The sequence below is a fragment of the Anguilla anguilla genome, chromosome 5, assembly GCF_013347855.1.
Source record: "Anguilla anguilla isolate fAngAng1 chromosome 5, fAngAng1.pri, whole genome shotgun sequence".
Lineage (NCBI taxonomy): Eukaryota > Metazoa > Chordata > Actinopteri > Anguilliformes > Anguillidae > Anguilla > Anguilla anguilla.
The window spans coordinates 62,381,320-62,405,672 of NC_049205.1; the positions used below are offsets into that span (position 1 = coordinate 62,381,320).

Consider the following 24,353-nt stretch of genomic DNA (forward strand, 5'->3'; position numbering starts at 1 on the left):
CAGCTGGGGACGGCTGGCATCCCCCGACAGACAATATTTTAAACAGGTCCCCCCCCGTACCGTTATCAATCTTTATTTCAGCGCGTTCGGAGTTACTCCTAATTATAATTAAGCTCTTTTTCTCCCGAGCTCTAAAATTATTCGAACACGCCGCAACGCGACGAGAAAAACACAAGGCGAACTGGGGGGGGGGGGGGGGGAGGGGGGGCGGAGGCGCGCGTCTCATCTTTTCACGACTGCAGGATCAGCGAAGCGAGCCTGACCTTAAAGGCGTGGACGCGCGGGGACAAATGCTGGTTCAGCAGAAACGCGGCGCATCGCATTAGTGGGTTTGGCAGGGCCACCCGCGCGCCTCGACACTGTTTGCACACGCTCAATCTAGCTTCCGCCGTAACCTCACCTTAACTGTGATGAATGGCGAAGGCTTTAAGCAACGCGCCTCCCGTTTAAATAGAAAGGTGACTCGCCTCCTGTTTGTTCTCTAAATTACACTCAACAGTTACTGCTCTGGCTTGTTAAGAGCTGGCACCTCGGGGGTATATCTTGCGAGGTCAAAAAATAAAATAACACGTTGGCTCATTAGTCTACTTTGAATGGTGGAATTAAATTTGTTTGGCGCAATTGATTTTTCTATGTATTTATTCTTTGCTTCATTCTATAAATACATTGGAACATCGCTTGTTTGAATCACCTTGATAAATCACATTCACTTGGGAAGCCAAAAGCCCGACTCAATAAAAACATAGGTAGTGGTAGAACGCGCAAACGTTCATGTGTGCCGTTTCACAATATATTCTCTCGTATTTTATGTTAAGTGCATCGGACACCAAGTTCACTCAATATTTGGGGCAGATCCAGCCCTTCGATCTGGTGGCACGAAACTGTCGTCGAATGTTGTTTTAAATGGAAATGTGCGGCTCAGGGAATGGTTGTGGCCCTAACCGACTGCACAGAGTCGCTTATGCCAGCGACCGGGTCCGATTTGGAGTCCTGTGCGACACATTGTCCTTGCACAACCTCCCAAATTTCTGACCGCACTCGAATCCAAAATGTGCTTTTTGAAACTCGCGAAACGAAAAATTTGCACGTTCTCATCTCAGGTTCATGACTGTAAGACGAGCGCATGTTTTCACAGACAGTGAAATAGTCTGAGGGTTGAATTACCGCTGAGAACAAGTTTAAATGAGTTCAATCAAACCAGCCCAAGCAAAGTAGCGTTTGCTTTATCAGAGCGTGTATGCCGCTGTGTAAGTGAGCATTACCCAAACCTGAAGGAAGATAAGGGATTACTTTATTGAACTATCACGGTTCATGGATTTGGCAATAGTAGGAGTAAAGAGAAAAAGCACTCTGGCTACACTTGAAGTACTTAAAACTAGCATATTTTGGAAATTGCCTATGCCAGGGTTTCAGCAGACATATTTGTTTTAAACAATAAAATAACAGTTTCTTCCTCTCCACTTCAAGTGCAGCTGGAGTGGTTCTGTTAGGATGATTGCTAATTTGGAGAGGCTATGTTGGGATGCTTGCTAATGTAATCTAACCTCATTCACATTCTACTTCATTTTCTTTAATACACATGATGATACTAAACTACTACAATATGGCGTTATTTGCATTGTCATACACTTTCCATGGAAGATAACCCTTATTCAGAGTGCCTAACAAGCTGTTCTCTGTCAGTACAACAGCTGTGCCGCATCCTGGATTTGAACACGCAACCCCTGTGTTTCAAGACAGAATCCCGGACCATTGCACAGCGCTGCCACTTTAAGAGGAAAAGTATGGTGGGAAAGAAAAGAAATGATGTGTTTCACAGTGTAAATACGAAACAGAGGACAAGACAGATGGCACTTGGAGGTCTGGGAAATGGTAAGCTAATTGCTCGTGAGCAAGGTTGCCATGACGCAGGTCGCCTCCGATAATTAGGATCAAAGACTGGAGGGAATCTGTGAGGGATCTTCAGCGCTTTCAAAAAGTTCTAGATTTTTTTTTTTTTTTTTTTACTTCACAGTATAAAGTAATGCTGGTCAAAAGCTGTTTGTGAGTGTGTAACCTACAGATGAATCAACGGATTAGTATGCAATGCAGTATTTCAGAACATATAGTCAATTACCTATAAATGTAATAATTGTCTCTTCATCTCAGAATTTTTTTTATTGTATTAATGCTGCTTATTTTTGTGTATTGCCTGCTGCCTTGCTGCAAACATCTTTCTTTCTACCCACTTTTCTTTCTTTCTTAATTTGTACTTGCACACAAAACAATAAAGCTATTCCCTTTGGATAGGATTGTGAGATTTGTCGGTAGATGGTACCCAAACAAGGCTTTTCCCCTGAATGATAACGGTAAGGAGATTAATATCATGCATGTTTTATTTTTCCACAAAGAATATCTATTTTAATATAGTGTGTGTGTTATTGCCTTTTTACCCTCATATTCAGTTATAATGACACCGTTAATCATTGGAGGTCCTGAAATTACATTGTTATGCGAGAACGATAGCTTTATTGGTGTCTGTGGCTCACATTGTGCAGAAATCAGTTAAGGATGTAGATTTGAGAGATAATCCCTCATTATCATTTTAAGAGCTATAAAGCTGGATGGGTGAGAGTTATAATAAGCATTAAAATACCGGTGCAAAATATTTGCGACAGCTTTTTAGAAAGGCCAATGAATTACACTTTAACAAGTGGGTGGCAGTGTAGCATAATTAGCATAATTGATACGGATCTGGTCATGGAACATCAAGGTTATAGGTTTGTTGTACCATTAAGCAAGGTCCTTAATTGCTACAGTATACACAACATGGCCAAAAGTATGCGGACACCTGACGTCCATTATCTCATCCAAAATCTCCAATTGATCCCAAAGGTGTTGGATGGGGCTGAGGTCAGGGCTCTGTGCTGGCCAGTCAAGTTTTTTCCACACCGATCTCGACAAAACCATTTCTGTGTGGACCTCGCTGTGTGCCCGGGGGCATTGTCGTGCTGAAACAGGAGAGGGCCTTCCCCAAACTGTTACCAAAGATGGAAGCACAGAATCATCTAGAATGTCATTGCATTTAAGATTTACCTTCACTGGAACTAAGGGGCTGAGCCCAAACCATGAAAAACATGTCAGTTGTATCAGGATAAGCAGCAGCAAATATCTCTAAAAAAATTTCAACAAAACTATCTGGATGGATAGATGGCACTCTGGATAAGTGTAAATATAGATTTACTTCATTTTTTTGAGTCAACAGCCCCTTTAACAACTGAACTCATTGCAGCATAATGTTTAATGAATCAATTTAGGTTAAGCCGCCACATTGACAACAAAACAGCAGTGACACACCTGAGAATCAAACCTCTTGCAGTTGCAAGTCCATTCCCTTAAATATAAATAAATGGATTGTATGTTTAAAAAAAAATTTTTTTAAAAATATGTTTAAGCCTGGAAGTCAGCGGCTACAGAACTGAAAGTGTATCACAGAGACAGCGGGACGGGTTTAAAAACAGACAGGTTTCCCCTGGTTACCACTTCCTGTCTTTAACATTACGTAACATAACATAATGACGAGAACAAGGCCATTCAGCCTAACAATGCTCGCCATTTTCCTAATCAAATTAGCGCTCGGATTACCTATTAGACTAGATCGTATCTAACACCATGTCAGGCCTAGTCTTGAAAATCCAGAGTTTCTACCTCTACTTCGTGACCTGGCAGGCTATTTCACACACTGACTACTCTGTTCCACACATTGACTACTTACCTTTTGCTAATTTCCATTTATGTCTCCTCGTTACACTAACTCTTAAGTCTTTCCTCATAGCTTAAATCGTTTATAGCTTTTATCTTTCATAGCTTTTATCTTTGACACATAGCTATGCTGCGTGGCAGGTAAATAAAATAAAAATGAATAAAGCTTGCTCTATATATTTTTTTAAAGAATGTATTACAGAGCTTCTTATACGTAGCGGAACCTGAAAGACTTCAAGAAAGTTGAGTGCACACATGGTGAAACCGACCTTGAACCGATCTTTGAAAACCGTCCTTTATAGTGAGCTTTCATTTAAGATACAAGCCACATTGCTTAGCTGTCTCCTGAAGCTTTATAAATGTTAGGAATATCTTTGAGATGTTTGCAAAAAAATATGAGATAATTTTACATATTAATTTATGTGTCTTTGCAAAACCTAGAGAGGTCCAAATATGAAATGGAGGAGGCAGCTCTTATTCAATGGAGATCAGATGAACAGCCAAAGTACCGAGCTGGTGGAATGTGGGTGGGAGTGTAGTCTGAAATATAGGTGGTCTCACAGATAAGGATTAAGTCCATAAAAAAACAACCTTAAAAGGAATACTGAAAAATAAATTCCGTTCCCTTTGCCTAGCAAGCTTAAACATGGGTATCTCAGAAATAAATTTTAACTGGCAGAGGTTCATAGTTGTTATTATAGCAAATCCATATCTATGCCGTTAAGAATTTATTTGCAGTTCCTTGAGCAGAGCCCATGGGTCACTATCTATACATTTCTGTGCACAGAAAATGTTGAAACAAATAATTTATTTCCAATTCTAAAATGCTTAATGGCAGAATGTTCGTTAAAATAAACACGTAGAAAATAGTTCTGCATGATAACAAAAACACGAAAAACAGATTTCACAAATCCTGGTATAAAATCAAGCATTCCAGACATAATTTGTATGAAGCGTGCTTATCTGTTTGCTAATTTGATGTGTGTTAGTAATTCCTTCTGAGGGGTTGACCAAAGGGTTGTGGATACAAGGACTGTAAAACTTCAATTCTATAGAGACCGAGGAGAACAGAAGATCCCCACTCGTATAAAAGCACTCCCCACAGAACTATGAATAACTTAGAAAGAACACATTTGAATTAAAGAAGAACGGAAAAGGAATCTTTAATGAGAGCTTGTTAGAAGAAATATTTTTCAAAAGTATAACCGACTCGCTTTCTCACGTAGTTTAACTGGAGGGATTTATGTTGAAGGGCAGCAAAAAAAAAAAAAAAAAAAAAAAAAAAAAACTTCATTAAGATTCTCATAAAGTTTAATAAAGTTTTTTTGAGCAAGGCGCCCCTGGGGTTAAACAGGATGGGGTGACCCGCTACTCTGGGGGCTCCCGGCGGAAGAAGGGGGTCTCTCGCTGATTTTCAGGGCCCCCCCCCCCCCAAGCGGTGCTGCTTCAGACGTTCACCGAGCTCAAGAGGCCCGTTCGTGGCCCCGCAGTTTGGTAAAGTTCAAACGCAGCGGCAGGTCTTTTAAAGTCGCCCGCCAGCCCGCCCGCCCGCCCGCCCGCCCCACGATTTCCCCTCCCCTAATCTCACACCTACGCAGATTATGGTGGTTACCTGTCAGCCCACCAATCTTCTGCTCTCAGACCCTCTCCCATTGTCATGTCTTTATGAAACACCTCTCACTCTATGTCAGCCTCTCTCTCTCTCTCTCTCTCTCTCTCTCACTCTGCCTTTCTCTCTGTCTGTCTGCCTGTCTCATGCACTCTCGCTCTCTCTCTCTCTCTGCCTCATGCACCCTCTCCGTTTCTCTCATTCACACACATACACACTCCATGTCTCTCTCTCTCGTGGACACGAGCCCTGCCACCACTAGCCCTCCATCATTCCGCCACGCAGGGGAAAAAGCCCCCCCCCCCCCCCCACTCAGCCCCGCCCCGCCCGCCGGCCCCCCGCTCTGCCAGCCCCCCCCCCCCCCCCCCCCACATTACAAATGAAGCTGTCACTCGGGCGATTATGCCCGGACACTTTGAGCCATGCCTGCCGTCACGTGGCGGAGCTGCAGATTAATCCAGGCGGGGGGGGGGGGGGGGTAATGATCCCACCGTTTAGCCCCCGCGCCGCTGCACCGGGCCCCGGGGTAAATCACACCACTAGCGCCTCCGCGGCGTCGCGGCGCATGGCGGCGTGCGCTAGCCCGATGCGCCATACAGCTCCATGCGACTCATTCACACAGTGCTGTAACCGTCCGGGGATCGTGAGCTATCCAGCGTCCACGCTGTGGTCCGGGCTCAGTCAATGCGTGTACTTTAAATCTACTGCGAGAGCGTTAGGGCGGCCATCTTGGAATGTGAGGATTTAGACTGAGCGTCATCTGATGATACGGTATCCTGCTCAAAGAAAGGTTCCCTCATATGGCCCCAATTTTACAAACAGGATTCTTAGGATAACACAATCATCTGATGGAGAGAAGTGGTCCTATAAGTAGTATTACCTTAATATTATTGCGTATGCTGTCAGTCTCTGATTTAGTATCTTGAAATTTTTAAAAAAATGTTTTGTTTTTTTGCTGTGCCTCAGCATTGCTGCTGAAAAATGGCACTGTGGTTGTGAAGTGATGAAGTAAGTACAGGAGAATGTCCCCCTCGATGAAGCCCTGAACCCAGGAGGCCGGGACTTCTTGTTAAGCTCGTTAAGCCTCGGTCTTGATTGGGAAATGCCACACATTCCTGAGAATAAGCCAGACAGCCAGCAGGGTAGGAAAATACTCCAGGCATGTGGCTTATGAAAGTTAAAAAATAATAATAATAATTACACACTTACAACAAAGGAGGAAGATGTGTTTAATTAATGGGGCCTTGTTTTTGGATTCAATGGGAAATATTCATCTCTGTAACCGTGTTCTAAACATATTTTAAAATGCGATGTTTCCAACCCATTAAACTATCTACTAAAAGTCAACAGGTGACAGGTTTGGTGGAAATACTGCTTGTGCTATGCACCTATGAGCCTACATAACACTGCCGTAGGCGTGACATAACACCTGTCAAATCAAGTCATTACAGCATAACACAGCTCACGACAAGCATCATAATATCACTGTCATAATAACTGTTACAACGTGATGGCAGCATAAATGATGTCAGCGTAATGACATCCATTGGCAGCTGTAATACATTTGTCACAACTTGTTATGTCAGATGCTATGCTAGGGCTTGTGGCACTGTGTAATACAGGCTCAACGGCATGTGGTTCAACGAAGCGTTAACAATTATTTTGATCTAAATAATCGGAACAGGAACCGAAATTCAGGTTCCCGGTTTCCTGAAAGGAGCAAATAAAGGTACTTTTCTTCTCCTCTGAGGACCAGGAAACGGCTTCCTGTCCCGAAAGTGCAACTTGACCGGAGGGAAAAAAAAAAGGATTAATTACTGGAAGCAGCCTTTGCTCGTTTGCACTCTGACAGCACTGATTAAAGTGAGCATCTGTGCCATTGTGCTGCGTGAGAACATGGCCGTCGGGTGGGGGGGGGCGAAGGGATGTCCTGAGACTAAATACCTGTTTGATGAATAAGAGTCCCTTATTGGCTTCCTGACAGTCCACCCACACCCCCCACCACCCCCCTGCACACGCACACACACACACACATTTTCTCTCTCTCTCTCACACACACACACACACACACACACACAGTCTCTCTCTCTCACACACACACACAAAAGAAAACAAAGCTGAGAAGGCAGTCCACGTGATGGAGAATTAGCTGTCCTGCCGGCCATTTGCTTTCCAAATTAACAATGGCACTGCAATCAGAGGACTAAAACAGCTTGTCGATGTTGCCGCTGTGAGAAACGTTCTCCCCTCTCCTCACCAGTCACCATGTGACCTCTGCGCCAAAGGAATTTTAACCCTTTGGAGAGCAGGTTCTTTGCAATGTTTTTTTATTTTTATTTTTTTCAATTTTTATTCTAAGTCAGCATTCTAGAACGTTGCTTTCAGTTACCAGCAGTGATAGTGACATCAGCATTAGAATGTTCGGTTACAGTAAGAACATTCTAATCACATATTTGTGATCTGATACCTTAAAGGGTTAAATGGCTGCCTTTTCAACTCAATTGACAGGTGAAAGCTGTTTTTTTTTTGTGCCTTATGTTGTAGCGCATTGTGTAAGTATAGGTGTATTATTAGTAAATATATTATTTGCTTGGCTTTGAAATTATAAACAGAATTTTAGCTCTTTTTAAAAAAAAAAACAGCCGTATCTGAGCCACTGAGAAATAATTTTTTTATTTTAATGCGTCTTCAAGATATCGACAGCGTCAGACATATTTCATACTGCTTTCCAACGAACTTCATTTTAAAACCCAGGACTTAATTTCACCAATAATATCGAAACACTCTGCCATTAATTACACTCAATACTTCCGTAATACTCATAACCTGGCTTTCTGTTGTGATAATCATACATTATACATTCCGTATCACTGCTTCATTACTCATGTTTACAGGCTCTTTATGCTACATTTAATCCACTCATTAGCAATAATGACTCTAGTTATTATTTATTATGCAAAACCATGTCCTCTCAGTAGAGCTTTCAGATAACGTGTTCTCTAAATGCTTCAAACAAAAAGTCCCCCCTTTCAGCTCAAAGGCATTAATTTCAGGTATCTAGCTCACTGATAGGGAGTGTGGCATTCTGCATATTTATTTTATGATTGTTTATGGGGCACGCTGCACACAAAATAATCTTTTTATTCCAGGAAAAACAGACTTTGCTGATCTTTTTTTAGTCTGAAAAAGTTTTTTTTTTGGGAGAGTTTTTTCTGGGGCAGCGGAAGTGGGGATTTCTATATCCTTGTTCGCTTCTGATCTAATAGAATCTGAAAAAAATGTGAATCACTCTGCATCTTGTTAGACTTTTATAGTGTTATAGGTTTGAAAAGCAATTTTAGATAGGACCGCATGTGTGCTCTGTTGAATATTAAACGGGTCTAAAAAAAAAAAAAAAAGTACCTCATCTATATTTAAAACCATTGCAAATGTGTGTAAGCACATATCTTTCAGATAATATGCAGGACTACAAACAAATGCATACAGTAAGTACAATTATAACATCAATTTACTTAATTCTTGTTCTAGTTATTCTTAAGCATAAGCATTTCTCATTTTCCACAATATTAAACTGCTCTGTATATATATCTTTTTGTTTTTTATTTAAATCCGTTTGTGATTCCATATTTGGACATAGCTCAGGAGGTAAGACCGATTGTCTGGCAGTCGGAGGGTTGCCGGTTCAAACCCCGCCCTGGGCATGTCGAAGTGTCCTTGAGCAAGACACCTAACCCCTAACTGCTCTGGCGAATGAGAGGCATCAATTGTAAAGCGCTTTGGATAAAAGCGCTATATAAATGCAGTTCATTTACCATTTTACTATTTAAAAAGACAGAGGGAAAAAAACCTGGCTGCTCCAACTTCCAGAGAAAGGAAGTGATATCAAGTCTCTTCCTGTACATATTAAAAAATAAAACTCAATACGGGCAGTACAAGGAAAACACCCGCTTAGGGGAATCAACAACAGGCTCGAACGGTTTTGAATACCAAACAGGTACTTTGTTGGACAATCACCTTGTATTTTCTACTACATGCAGAAGAGAAATAGTAAATCTTTGTTTTAAAAGCAGTATAAAATTAAGGACTTTAGGAAAATTAGATTTTCAGTTACAGATAGGTGCATGTCTGCCCTTCAATGAAATCATGATTACCGTTTTCTTGTTTTGTCTCTAGTACACTACGGCATACTTAGACCGATTATCAACACTTTGTTCTTGAAGGGTACTTGTGTGACATTTTTGTTGTGTTTTGTCCGCAGAGCCACTAAATTTGCACAGAAAAATCTTAACTGTTTCCTGCAAAAAAAAATCATGCAAGTTAAATTGCAAAGTAGCAATGGTAGTGCGGTAACAAGTCCAGACAAACATCAGTAACTCCTTCAGACAGCCAAGATGTTTTCAGATGTTTTTCTCCCGCAATATGTCAGTTGTTTCCTTGGCAGTGTAAAGAAGAGAATAAGACCATCGGTCCTCCACTGCTATCTCCATCTTCTCATTCAGATAAGTGAAATGGGCACGCTCACACACTTCTGAAGAGTTTTCAGTCACCATTTTAAAAACGTTTCAACAAGGAACAACTACGCAAATGAGCAGTGAAGAAGAAACTGCTTCAGATCCTCAACTTCTCCTCAAACTGAGCCGCTAAATTTCCCAGAAAGACTACGTTACCCAGCGCCAAATATCCAAAACAGTGAAAGAACATATTGTATCTACATCTGTCGAATTTTATAACAATAACTTCATTCAGGCAAATACCTGATTATGTCTTTGACATAAATCATCTTCTTTTAAACAAGGGACGGGGGTACGGACATGTTTGATACTGTAACTCGTCAGGGGCTGATGGGAAATGCAGCTGAACCGATGGCTCTGCACAGGAACGTCTGCTGGGCAGAGTGCAGACGTTTGGGCTCAAACAATGACATCAACGGCCCTGCCTGTATTTATTTTCACTGAGCGTATATTCTGAAGCGGTTTAAACCAGCCTAATGCGGCCCATAATTTCAAATCAAACGAGAACGTATCGCCACCCGCCCGAGGCCGGTAAGGTAAGGCCCCAGAAGAGTTTGTCTTTTTGAGTCACAGACAGACGTGTTACCTTTTAGAATCTGTTTAAATTTACAACCCCACGGGCCCATATGGTACTGATCACCAGATCCATGCATTTTCAGTCAAGATGGCGTCCGCTGTTAACAATGCATGCATGCAGTAGACCTAGACAAACAGCCTCCGCTATTTTTTTGTTGTTGAATAATAACAGTTGTGCACAGGTTGAGAGGTTCTTTCGGTTCATTCTCAGTACATCGTCATCATAAAAATAAAACATACGCTCAGGCACGTGGACAGTAGTTTCTTGTCATGGGAGTGTTTTCACAGGCTAAATACGCGCATGTGATGCTGTCTTGCGCAGTCATTCAAAGCGCTTTTGCTAAACGCTCTGCATAAGAGCATCGGCCGAATGACTATGTACGTTTCAGCACTATAACACTTAGTTTAAGTCATTGCTTGGCTAATGCACAGGTGTCAAACTCCAGTTCTGGAGGGCCGCAGTGCCTGCTGGTTTTTCGGGGGTGTTCTCGGCACAACCGTTTCATTTAGCATTTATTGGCTAAGGAAACCACACACCTTGTTCTCTTGTCCTTGTTGATTTGAAGGAAAACTTGAGATTTAGTTTGACACCCCTGTGCAAAAGTGTTCAGTCCTGTTTTTACTTCACAGTGTTCACATGCCATAGTTCTACGGCCCAAATTAACAACTGGAGTCCACAAAAAGCACCAGACACTGTGACCCTCCAAGCCCTGTTCAAGCTTAACCCGCACAAAAAGATCAGCGCTAAAATGCACTGTAACAGTACTCAGTTTCCACAAAAACTGAAATCCACAGCAGGTTTTCCATCGTATCTTACATATTACAGGTATAATCAGAGCCCAGGAAACATTACGTGAACGCTTTAAAATAGAAACAGGACTGAACTGAACACAGAAGAAGCAGAAGACTGCAGCTATGGCAACTGATCATGCTATTTGCAAGAGGCCTTTACACTGTGGCTAGTTACTGTTATGGCTCTCCCTGCCAGTTGTCTCGCTGCTCCCAGTAGGTGTGGACCAGCAATGAGAGGGGAAATGTATAATATAATTGGCAGCACCTGTAATGAAGACTATTAAAGGGGCTCAGCATGAATTCTCTCTCTCACTTCTTCTTGCTTTACCCTTCCTCAGGCCAGGTCTTTTTGGCCGTAGGCTTGGCGTGGGCCAAGTGCATTTTTTGACCGTTGTGTCATACTCCTGGAACATAAATCTAATCCGTAATCCAGCATTGTTGTCCGCTTCATATACGTTCTGGGTTGTGAGAGTTGCAATGTGTAACGTTACCTGCTTTAACCCATTGAAATAAACCACCAATCCCCACCAATCAACCAATCAGGAAAGGGAACCTTCCTGGCACCCGTGGCACACCCAATGAACATCTCCCAAGACCATGAATAAATATATTTATGTTGATCAATAAGGATTTTTTCCAGTAACAAGAGAAACAGAAATCACAGCTAAGAGGGACTGAGAGAAGACGCCTACTTTGAAGAACTGATTTCCATATTTGCTACTGAAGCGTCTGATTAATTTCAATGGCTTTTACAGTGCAAACCACTTTATTTGATTTAAAGTCAAACCTGAATTATTTAATCTCAGAGGAGAAAACATCTGTGCAGTGTATCCCATTGTTTTAAAGACTATAGGCAGAAATGAACCAGGAAGGAAACGAAGAGTACGTTTTCTTAAGCGTATCAATGAATTAATGATAAATGATGCTTTGCTGGAATTACAGTGTGTAGACAATGAAATTTGATTTTTCAACAGTTTTTTTTAAGGAAATAATTTAAAAGGCGTTAATTACGTTTCAAAGGAACTGCTTGAAAATCACTGCAATAAAAACGGCTTCAGAAACAGGTATCTTAATACCCAAGAGTCCACAGGAGAAAGACACCCGTTTACGATGAAGCAGAGCTACGGCACAGTTAATTAGGCATGCAAACTCCGGCTTCATGCACAATAAAAGAAAAGCAATCGTCAGAAAGTGTCGTAACTGCAATACTCAAGTGTGAAATAGGAACCGCTTCCCTATAAACGCTCTCCCGAGAATCAGTCTCCCGCAGTCCTCTTCACATCAGCTCACGCCTCATAAACTTAAATTTTTTAAAAATATACGATCATTTCTTATTCATCTATATTTGAGAGAAACTTTGTATTGCTTCAGCCTGTATGGAAATTGATCGTTATTTTAAATATATATTTTTCATTGTGCACCTGTAAGGTCCAAAATTTGACCGCTGTCGCCATCAGGTGGACAAGAACGTAACTGCAGGAACTGGCGAGGAGGACCGCATCATCCTCTCTGGATACGGTTTCATATCACAAGCCAGGGCCATAGAAAAGGGGTGTCCTGGGGGCCAACGTCCCCACAGTTTTTATTTTCCTGCTTTGTGTAAAATAGGCACTGGCTCTCCTGTAGTACTGTGTGGCCTGTTGGATGTGAAATAGGCACTGGTTCTCCTGTAGTATGGTAGGTTGGGTAGAGTGCAAAATAGCCAGACTCTCCTGTAGTACTGTGTGGTCTGTAGGGTGTAAAATGGTCACTAGCTCTCCTGTAGTACTGTGTGGTCTGTAGGGTGTAAAATAGTCACTGGCTCTCCCGTAGTACTGTGTGGCCATAGGCAGAATGAAAAAATTTGACTTTCAAAGCAGAGCAAAGTCAAATTTGATTAGTGTGCGATCGCTTCATGTTTAAACTATGGGCAAGTGATGTGAAATACCTTCTTTTCTTTTTCTTTTTAAAGAACCGCAAATATGACTGCAGTTTTCTGGAGCCAGAACACAAAATACATTACTAAATTGTTTCCGGCACTGGACTGCAATTCATTACACTCCTGAACCTGTTTTCACACAAGTCAGGCACCGTGACTAAACAACACCAGCACATTATCCCACACTCCACTGCCGTTCAGGCTCCACACAGCCTTAACTGCGAGTTTCCAAACTGTCTGCCAAAGATAACAAGTGTGTGTGTGTATGTAAGTGCGTGTGTATGTGTATGCGTATGCAAGTGTGGGTGTATGCGAATACATGTGTGTGTGTGTGTGTAAGTGTGTGTGTATGCGAGTGTGCGCATGTAGGTGTGCGTGTATGTGTGTATGTGTGTGTGTGTGTGTGTGAGTGTTTGTATGCGTGTGTGCATGCATATGTTTGCTATTTGCTCTCCTGCCTTTGTTTTGCAAATTCGATGATCAAAGATTTGAAGGTAAACAGCAGTGATCCGCTCTCCTGAGTCCAGCACCACTCCCTCAGACTTCAGCAAACACAGAGGGGGAGGGAAGAGAGATGGAGAAAGAGAGGGAAGGGAGAGGAAGAGAGAGGGAGAAAGACAGAGAAAGGGCACTCCCTCAGACTTCAGCAAACAGAAAGAGGAGGAAGAAAGAGATGGAGAAAGAGGGAAAGGAGAGAAAGAGAGAGGGAGAAACAGACAGAGAGATGGGGAGAGAATTAGATGGAAAGACAGAGAAACAGATTGATTTATAAAAAGACTAAGAGACCCCCCCCAAATACAGGATCCAGTGACATCAGTCAGATCTGCACTGTCAGACATGTCTGACTCAAAATGGCACTCAGAATAGGCAGGAAATTGGGTGTGAATATTCCCGAATGGCTTCTGTATTCCTTCACGCCCTTCCCACTGCCCTTCCCACGTGCCCCGGTCCCGCTCAACTGAAGTCACACACGCGCTCAGTAGGGCGCTCCAGGCCCCCCCTGCGTTTGGGGAAATCAGATAGGGGTGCACACCGGCACATTTTCAGCTCTGTTTGAAAAGTGCCCGGCCGGATCTGAGAACACTAACGCCTCCTCCAGTGATCACATGATCTGAGATGGAAACTCTCACACCCACTTACTCACAGACACACTCTCACACACACTCACAAACACACACATGCAGGCACACACTCACTCTCTCTCTCACACACTCACTCTCACCCAAACACACACACACACACACACACACACACACACGTAGAAGTGTGTCCTTAAGGAAGTTGAGCTGTTGTCTTTATCTGTCCTGCAGACACACAGACATCTCTTTCCTGTGGCCGGACAGCTGGGCCATATGGATCTCTGTGCACAGGTGCACTGCAGTGACCCCACATCTGCTGCACCTCTACTGTGGAGAAGCAATTTAGGAAGCAGAGGACCGAGGCACACCTGGCCAGCTTAACCCCGAAAGCCAGACACACCCCCCAACCCCCCTCCCCCCACACCCGCACCCCCTGCCACCAAATAATCAGTCATCAAGCAAGCAACCCCCCCCCCAACCCATCTGCTTTTCTGGTTCACAGAGCATAAACTCTAGTCTACATCCCTCTAACAGGTCAGTCTCCTGTTACCCACTTAGATTTTATAATAATACCAGGTCAAGCCGAATCAAAACGTGTTGAATACAAACAAAAGCGGTAAATGTGGAATATTAAGCAAAGTATATTAAGTATATTAAACAAGGAATTTTGTTGACTTGGACATGGACTCAAATCTTCACAACTCCCAAAGCTGCATCTTTCAGCAAGCCAAGTTTGCATTTCCTTATACACACACCTTTAACGCTCAGGAGTTTGAGTTAATTAAACATTTTGAGGAAGTAAATAAACACAAGGAACACCCTGCTTAAATCCATTATTCAAATCACTATCACACACCAAGCTCTGTCCCAGACACATTTACAAATGAGGTGGCAATTTTACACCTCCTTGAACAAAATCACTATTTCTCAAACTCAATAGTTTGTAAAAAAAATAAATAAATAAAAATAAAAAACCTAACGAATAAAAGCTACTGGCTCGCAAAGAAAATTTAATTAAACGCCTGTAGGAAAGTGTCTGGTAGTAATGTGTGAAAGTACCTTTTAAACAAGTGGAGAGAAAAAACATAATAATGAAAACATCAGATTGAATCTCTACATCAGACACGGTCGTCGTGAGACATTACAGTACACAATGGCATCAATTAAAGCCATTAAGATCGCATCGTGTTTCCAGCGTTGATTACCATGAACGGAAGAAGCACACTCGCAGAGAGGAAAAAATGACCTGAAGAGCTATAGTAGTCTGATCAACCGTTGTCAGGAGCACCTTTATAACGGCAATTTCATCAAGAGGATATAGGCTATTCACAGTCCATTTGAGATTATCTGTCCAAAAAAAAAAAAAAATGAATGAGGTTTGATCGGAATTCCAATATTCTACGTGAATTAGAGATGTGCGGAAACTAGAGAAGTGCCTTCTTTTTCACAGCGAATGTTAAGTCTGGTGTAGCAGTGGAAGACCAGGCATCAAAGGTCAAATATAGGCTGGTACAAACTGGATCCAACACACCACTGGTGCTTTTCAAGTGCACACACACAACTCCAGTGTTGGGGAAGCAACTTTGAAAGCAGTCGTACAAATGACCAATTACTCCACACTGAAAGTAGTTTGGACTACAGCAAAGCGCCCGTGAAGAGAAAAGTAGCTTGTGAACCGACAACTGCTCAACAAATGTAGTTCAAACTATTTTGTTTAAAAAAAATAAAATAAAATAAATTTATCATTATCATGTTTCCCAGACATGACACACACGTGAGGAAAGCCTTCTCTTAGCACACAGGGGGGAACTGCTATACAGCGGAGTGGGGAGAACCATTAATGTGGGGAAATTGGCAATTGACTGTTGGCGACTATAGTGGAGCGGAGTGCTTCTCACCAATCAGAATCATTTATTCAAAGGGGTTTGGGGAAAATAACTATTGTAGGGACAAAAGTAGTTGGTACACTATATGACCCAAAGTATCTGGACACCCCTTGGTCTGGGGCAGTTGTTCATGGTTTGGGCTTGACCCCTTAGTTCCAGTGAAGGCAAATCGTAATGCTACAGCACACAATCACATTCTAGATGATTCTGTGCTTCCCAAACAGTGTGGGGAAAGCCCTTTCCTGTTTCACCATGACAACACCCCCCAGCACACAGCGAGGTCCACATAGAAATGGTTTTGTTGAAAACGATGCAGAAGAACTTGACTGGCCTGAACAGAGCCCTGACATCAACCCCATCCAACACCTTTGGGATCAACTGGAAATCTGCGAGCCAGACCTGAGGGTGCCTGCGTGCGTGCGTCTTTATAGTACTTTGGCTTTCTGCTTACACCGTGGGAATGAGTGGGAAGCAAGCATTCCATTGTACTCGTTCCATATGGCAATAGAAATAATCTTGAATCTGGAAACAAGATTGTCTCTATCACAGGCGCCTACACCCTTTGTCCAGGAGAGCCACAGGGTCTGCTGAGTTTCATTTTCACCCTAAAATGAGCAGCCAGTTCAGGCCCAAGAAAGCCGGAAGACAGCTCAGGTAACTCGGCTTCTTTAACAGAGAAATTAATTGCTGATTAGCAACGAAACGCTGCTGCTCCCAGCTCTGTTATTCCAGAGTAATTGTCTAATACGGAACTGAGATCAATGGAGGTCACGTGACCACACATTCGGCTACGGTCTCGCGCAAACGCGTACGCGCAATGTCAGCGCCTTCCTGTAATTGCTTCGTTGCGAGCAGTCTTACTGCCCCTTAGATCATATCAAACGGGAAATAACTGGAATGACAAATAGGGTATCTGCCGAATAAGTCGGCAAATAAAATGAGCTCCTAAGGAATGATCACCCGGTACACTTCTTTTTCACAAGATACAGCAGGCACATTTGAACTCCTGTCATGTGGACTGCGTTTAATCTGGTCCTTAAATGAAATGAGTAGAGTTCAGACACTATAAGTGGATATAGGCTACTGCAGAAACAGGCTAATACATGTTAATGCATTTCACACCATATAACAAGAGATTCACTCAGAGATGTAGAACATCTGTTTAATATTCTAGAGTTTGTTCAACATGAGCATTTCGGATATGATATGCAGGATCTGCATCTTTCAAAGTACAGAAATGGTGCTGACAGGATTTTAGTATTTTAAGTAGGATTTTCCGTCGAAGCCTTTATTTTTAAAATAAATTAAATAAAAATGTAAATGCGGGATAATATTGCACACAAGGAGTTTTGAAAAACAGGAAAGCACAGTTGGGTACAGGGACGTTTACAGTCAGCATTTTCATCAAATGCAGTTCAAAACGCGGAGCTCAGCCGCTTACCCACATCCTCAATACGGCGCAGCGCGAGAGGAGCTCCGCTCTGTAAATTACCATATTCTGCGTTTGTGGGGAAAAGATTAGTCTTCCGAAACTGCATCTGGGCCCAGAGAGAAGCACACGTGCGGTCTCTCTATATCCCTTTACGATTCAACAGGAGTATCAGATGTCTCAATCGCACTTACCTTCGGGTATATGAAGGATGCAAAATCACGCACCTCTGCTGCCCTCTACAGACTAATACAAGGTATACGCCTTAGCTCAGTAGCGGCCAACCCCGGTCCCGGAGAGACAGACGAAACGTAGTGTTTTAGTAAAACAGCAAGAACACAGCACGAGATGGAGTCAGATACTGATACTACAAAAAGCAAAGGAAGAATGCTTTCCATCGAAACGGGCCCAGTCTGCAGCCAATGAACTGAATTACTGCAATTAATAATTGTACCCAGTCTGCCCGTCAGGAGGCCAAAGACACTGCTTGGATGATGGTGGAGACACACATTTGCTCAGCCGAAAAAAATATATAAAATCATCAACTCTTTAACGTTGTGTCTACCTCAGAGTTAAGCCACAATGTTTATGGGCCCGATGGCATGCCAAGAGATAGCTACCTGCCAAGAGTTTTATGCAATTTTGCGAAACCACTTAGAAGGATTCATGGAACCAAACAGGCAAACTGCGGTCCAACTGCAACAAGTAAAAGTGAATAAATCATTGTGTTTCTGAACCATTCCCTACATTTACTTTTTCCCAAATCCATTGCTGAAACAAGATTGCACGTCAACACACACACACACAAAAATACAAATAAACTAAGAGCGACACACACACACACACACACACACACACACACACACACACACACACACAAGAATGTATTTCTATACATGTGAGGACTTCCCATTGACGACATTCATTCCATAACCTCTAACCCTAACCCCAACCACTACATGCCTAACCTTAACCCTAACCTTAACCTAATTGTAACCCTAAGTCCTAACCCTAAAACAGGCTCTTGAACTTGTGGGGACCAGCATAAGGTCCCCACTTTGCATAATTTTCCTCATCTTTCTATCCTTGTGGGGACATTTGGTTCTCACAAAGATAGTAATACGTGTCCACACACACGTACGTACGTACATACATCAAAATGCAAAGTAATATTTACTTTAACCCAATAATTTGAATTTCGAACATGAATGATCAAACGTGTCTCCAAGTTTTGTTTTATATATAGTCCATCCCACCGGCCAATATGGGAGCTATCTGATACCACTTTAAGCTAGCAGGGAAAATTTTGTACTTTGAATCTGTGGACAGATTAACGGATATGATTCATTCTCCTACAACAGCCAACTGACGTCCTCACCAACAATTCCGCATAAAAAAATATTGGCAGCATAATATCCCTCACATTGTTATTGTAGATTGCGGTCGCAGGTGTGCACGGTCTGATTTTTGGTACATTTAATACACGCGGTTTTATTTTTTAAAATGTAAATAACCTCTTTTATAAGGGTTTCAGACGTTCAGACGTCTCCCAAAAAATGAAAAATGGGCGTCTTTTTTCAGAACTCGGGAATTGGTGTCTGTGAGTCATCTCTTTCCCACTCCCAGCGCGATTTATTCGACATGACAGGTTAGTTTTTGTGGTCACTTTGTTTCGCTGGGGCCATAAAAGTCGTCTCAGCGATCCAACCCAAATTTGAAATTTGTCGGCAGTGTTCTCCAGGTTGCACGCAAAGGGAGCCCCCAACGAAAACCTCGGCCTTGTAGCTTCCGCGCGTCATCTGCGGCAGATTAATGTAAAAAAAAAAAAAAACTGTCCTGAACTGTCACTGAATATCCAACGTTGGGGATCGTCAAATCGAAGAAGATGAACAAGCTGTTCCCCATTAAATTCAAGACGGGGGCACAGAAAGCAGTAGCGGTTGGGGGAAAGGGGGGTGGTCCACTGAATTCCCGCTCCTCTCTCGGGATTGATAGCTTCTGTCGGCGGCGTGATGAGTCAAACTCGTCTTCATTATGCTACATACCCATTCTGCAGAAGCTGTGCAATTATCAGATGTAACCCGACGGTTTAGAAAATGAACTTGTTTCTCAGCGACTCTGGATTCAGTTCCCAGAGGGTGTCTGCTGAATGGCTAATGCTATTTGGTGTAGCCTAATGCTTTTAACATATCTTACATTTTTCAATCTGCAAAACTACTTCTAGTGGAGTGTGTGACTCCTGCCTTGAACACAACTCGCTCTTGGTGTCCAGGTCAGACCAAGTATTCACTGTGCAAATCCTCTTTTTAAAACCTGATCCCCAGAGCAACGCTAAACTGGACCGACCAATCAGACCCACCATGAGGGGAAATCTGTGGTTAATGTTGCCAGATTAAGTCCCCATGAAAAGTTCTCAAAATCCCTGATCTTCTATTGTCTCCCATACAAATTTCTCACAATTTGTCCCCCCATATCTCCTTTTAAAATCCTGTCTGTCACTGACTGCCATACATTTTCCCCCAATGAATTATATAGGGTTTAACTCCAATTTGGCAACCCTGTCTGTGGCAGGGATCTTCAGAAACACATCAGACCTCCCTCCACAGATTCAACGCAGATTGATTATGCACTTAATCACCAGTTTTATCTGCAATGGAAATGAACAGGGACCTGTAGAGCGGACCAAAGACATTACAAGATTTAATGAACAGGTCTAATCTTGCCAGCCGGCGATGGATTTACCAGCACTTATGATTAAAACACATAAATGTACAGGGTGCTGTGGCATGGCTGAAGATATATAGGAGTAACCCCACAAATACACACAGAAAATGAAGATTAGAGTTGGTTAACCTCTGTTCTGCATTTCAAAGTCACCAAAATAACTGTGACAAAAGCGTATAGCTTTTGTGTTCAGAAGCATCCAACAGAACAATCCCTGTGATGTATTGTTTGGCAAAAAGTCACAAATCTTCATCATAAAGGGAGACTGTTTGTGTCAGGCAAAGTCAGGATACCAGTGATGCATGCATGTAAAGATCTGCATGACCTTAGATGAGGTTAATCTGTAATAAATGGAAATAATGTAAATAGCGTCATCCTCAGCCCTTAAATAAATGCTGAACTCCATTGCTGTCAGTTACCAGCAGTGATTGTTACATCAGCATCACAATGTTCCGTCAAGAACATTCCAATCGCGTATTTGTGATCTCACACCTCAAAGGGTTAATAGGATGCTTGCTCTTATATATGATTCAGTCAAGGCGCAATGCTGCAAATCGCTCGCTGTTGTTGAAACGTACAGTGCGTTATATTTAGCTAGTAAGCAATGTCTTAAATGATTAAACTGCTAAGCTTTCGAATTGAAACATGTCACTCAGTTATAGTTATAGCTTATATACTTTGTATTGCAATGTATTGCTTAATATTAAAGGTTGCTCATGCATTACATTTAAAAATTTATTGTCACGTTAAAGTTGCATCCATACATTTACATTCCATGGGATCCTTCAAAGCTTCAAAACAATATTCATGAAAAGAGGGTATGAAATGGAGACTCTTCAAGGCACTGAATCTCTTCAAGGTTCCACTTTCAAACTGGCAATATACTTGCGCCAGAAATGTCTATCATAATAAAATGTGTCTGTTCAAATGAAGGTCTTATCGTTTCCTTTGTTTAGTTTCTTGTGTCACATTTACATCAGAAATGAATTGTAGTATTAAACACAAACACTTGGGGGCAGTGTTTCCTCCTCCCCACCAATTCCATCAATTCAGTTTGCTCTCAAAATGCACATTTGAACTATACAAAGAATGTAGCAGCAATGAATAAAGGTGATGTCATGAGTAAAAAAAAATTTAAAAAAATCAACCAATCAGACAGCGGTTTTATTTTTCCATGTGAAAGCCAAGAGAGACCCTCTCCAGTTTGAGAATAGTAGAGCCATATTTGCATTGTGAGAGGAACAATGTCCCAGCTCTAAGCACTGCACAGAGCACGTATGATACTTTAAGTATACATTAAATGTACACAATATACATTTTATCACTGCAACCACAAAAATATATTGTCGTGAATCAGTGACACAATCAGTGCAACAGTTTATATTCTTGTAATGCTTAAATGATGTATTTATGCAAGATATTATTTGAATATGTGCAGCAGTATGAGTGTGTGGGTGTGTGTGTGTACATGTGTGTTCTTCGGTGGTCTACTAGGTTGTTTGCTACTTCCGAGCTCACCTGCGCACTCTTGTTTCTTTACAAGGAGAGTACGGAGAGACAACAGCAACAGACTCCAATTGCAAATTCCACACACATTGTAGAATCAACTCCAGGTCTTTTGTTAGCTTTCTTGTGCATGAACTAATGGTGCCGACACACAGTTGGCTAAGGAACAGCTCAGCAGCTAAATGCCCAATTACTTTCGGCCCCCCAAAATGGGGGAAACAAGGTCTAACAAAAGGACCTCCAATTGCTGTATGGTGCACTTTGATATGGACGTAAATATTTGCAAATTGAAGCTGACAGTCTGCACTTTAACCTCGTATCCATCGTTTCATTTCACATCCAATGTGCTGGAGTTCAGAACCAAACAACCAAAAATGTGTTACCATCCAAATTCTTGGACTGCGCTGTACGTGTACATACCTGCATCTATACAGCAGTGCTTTGAATAGGTCTGTAGTCTAAACTGCAGCTGAGTCTTTGCCTCCTGAAGCACAGCAGCCACCTGTAGTAGCAACACTAAGTCAAGTCCTGCTTTTCAGTCAATGTCTGATGGATTCAGTGTGTTCAAAAACACACTACAAAGTAATTTAAACTACATCTCATCTTCTGGTTTTGTTTGACCCACATATGGGTTTAGCATGAGACCATATCTTATAAAACCCCATGTAGCTTTTTATAAGAGGACGGAAAGTGAGGTGAAGACCATGGTTGAATATTTGTTTCAAGAACACCATTAGCTACAAGCCAACCCCTGCGTGAAGCCAGTAGGGTCATTTTAAAAGGCATTCTGATTTCCACGTCCCGGTTCATAAAGAAGGAGCTATTATAAAATATGCAGGACTAACATGCTTTTTTTATTCACAAGCAAACATTAAATATTCATAATTTGTTTAAAGCTATAAGCAGCAACCATGTAATCTGACTAATTTCAATTGAGATCCAGCTCGAAAGGAGTTCTGATTTGGGTTAAGACATGACAGATATAACCTTCAATATAATCAGAGGTGGACAATCCAGGTTCAGAAAGTTCATCCCAGGATTTTGTTCCAGTCACCTGGATTTGCTAATGAGCACCGTTCTTCAGCCAGGAGGTAGAGCTAAATCAGCAGGCTGAGTTCAGAGGTGGATGAAATACATGGCACGACTTTTACTTTCTGACCCCTGGAATGTCCACCTCTGAATATAATACATTTACCTCCATGTGGATGATAGCTTATGTTTTGGCCCTTTAAAACCAAGTAATAATGTAATACTGTCTTATTAAATTTGATTTGACACCTCAGTGCCATACCTTCTGAAAATATAGCCATTGACCTCTGTCTCCATTATATTGTATTGAATTTCATCACGTTTCTCTAATTCAGACCCCAAACTAACAGCACCCACTAGTGGCCTGCTGTTGTCACAGCAGTCAGTCCACCAAATGTATGCAAATCAGTCCTGCTGTTGTCCCCTAGCCCGGTGATAACGCAAAATTGGCCCCCAAGGCCAGTAGTACTGCTGCTTTTCTTTTTCTATCTGATAGTTAATTGATCGATTAACGCCACTGATTGGCCAGAGATTTAACTCACCAGGTTTAAATCCGTCCTGATTAGAGGGGAAGAATGAAAATCAGCAGCATCACTGGAACGGAGGGCCAGATTTGAGTAGCCCTGATCAGAAAGCAGAACCTAACCGAACATTTTTGGGAACTTAGAAAACTCGCATGGACAAATATTTTCAAAAATTAAGAAATGTGAGAGGATGTCTAACTTAATTGAGTACAACAGAAGACAGGAGGGGAAGAACCTGATTTTTCATAGTTAAGACCAGGCAACACAGTTGGCAAGTGGTCTTCGCATCGAATGGTTTGCTAGCATACAGCTGTGATAATTTACGAACAGCTGGTTGGCAAATTGCTTGCGGAGGTTTCATATGCTATAGCCAGAACCTTACCTATCCGTGAAAAGTAATATGAACAAATATCCTTTTTTGACTTAAACGTTTACCTTATGTTAAATCTTCGCTGAGTGATCTTCAGTCCTGGTCACAGAGAACCATGGTCTACTGGTCTTTGTTGTTTCTCGCCATAAAATCAACAACCGATTCAGATCCGAGAAATCAGGTGATCTGCGTTAGCTGCGTAATTAAATGCTTTAACTGGCCAATCGCTGCTCTGCTCAAATGCTGAGTGACAACAAAAGGCAGGAGGTCCTGAATCCTGCGGCTCTCCAGGACCTGGATTGAGGACCAATTTTTAGATTAAATTTCAGAAAGAAAGCCCTTCAGAACTAGTCCTGACTACTGTCCTTGGGGAACCAAAGAGAGCGCTAGTTTTAATTGTTATTCAGAGCTTAATTGATCGATTTCGAGCAGTTAATTACACACTCGGCTCTCCTCACCTGATGTTTTGGGTCTGGTCGGTTGCTGATTTCAATGTGAAAATGAAACTGGCTCCCCTGCAACATGGAATAACGATGCTATTTAACGCCTAATCATGTAACACCGCCATTATAAAACGCTACCTGTCAGAGAAATTCTAACACATGACAAACTGTTTGATCATCCTTGTTTTTTGTATCATTTTGCGCGAGTAGAATTTT

General features: G+C 42.1%; 1 long non-coding RNA gene across 2 annotated transcripts in view; it reads right to left on the bottom strand.

The window, feature by feature from the left end:
* LOC118228369 overlaps nucleotides 1-23,985 on the bottom strand; it is a 50,011-nt gene extending 26,026 nt beyond the window's left edge. The window contains exons 1-2 of one of the 2 annotated variants that reach the window (XR_004765469.1): nucleotides 23,760-23,985; nucleotides 22,192-22,273 (exon numbers count right to left, since the gene is read on the bottom strand). This is a non-coding gene — a long non-coding RNA (uncharacterized LOC118228369). The remainder of the gene's footprint in view (nucleotides 1-22,191; nucleotides 22,274-23,759) is intronic. The other variant, XR_004765468.1, reaches the window with a different exon arrangement.
* Nucleotides 23,986-24,353: the final 368 nt, after the last annotated feature.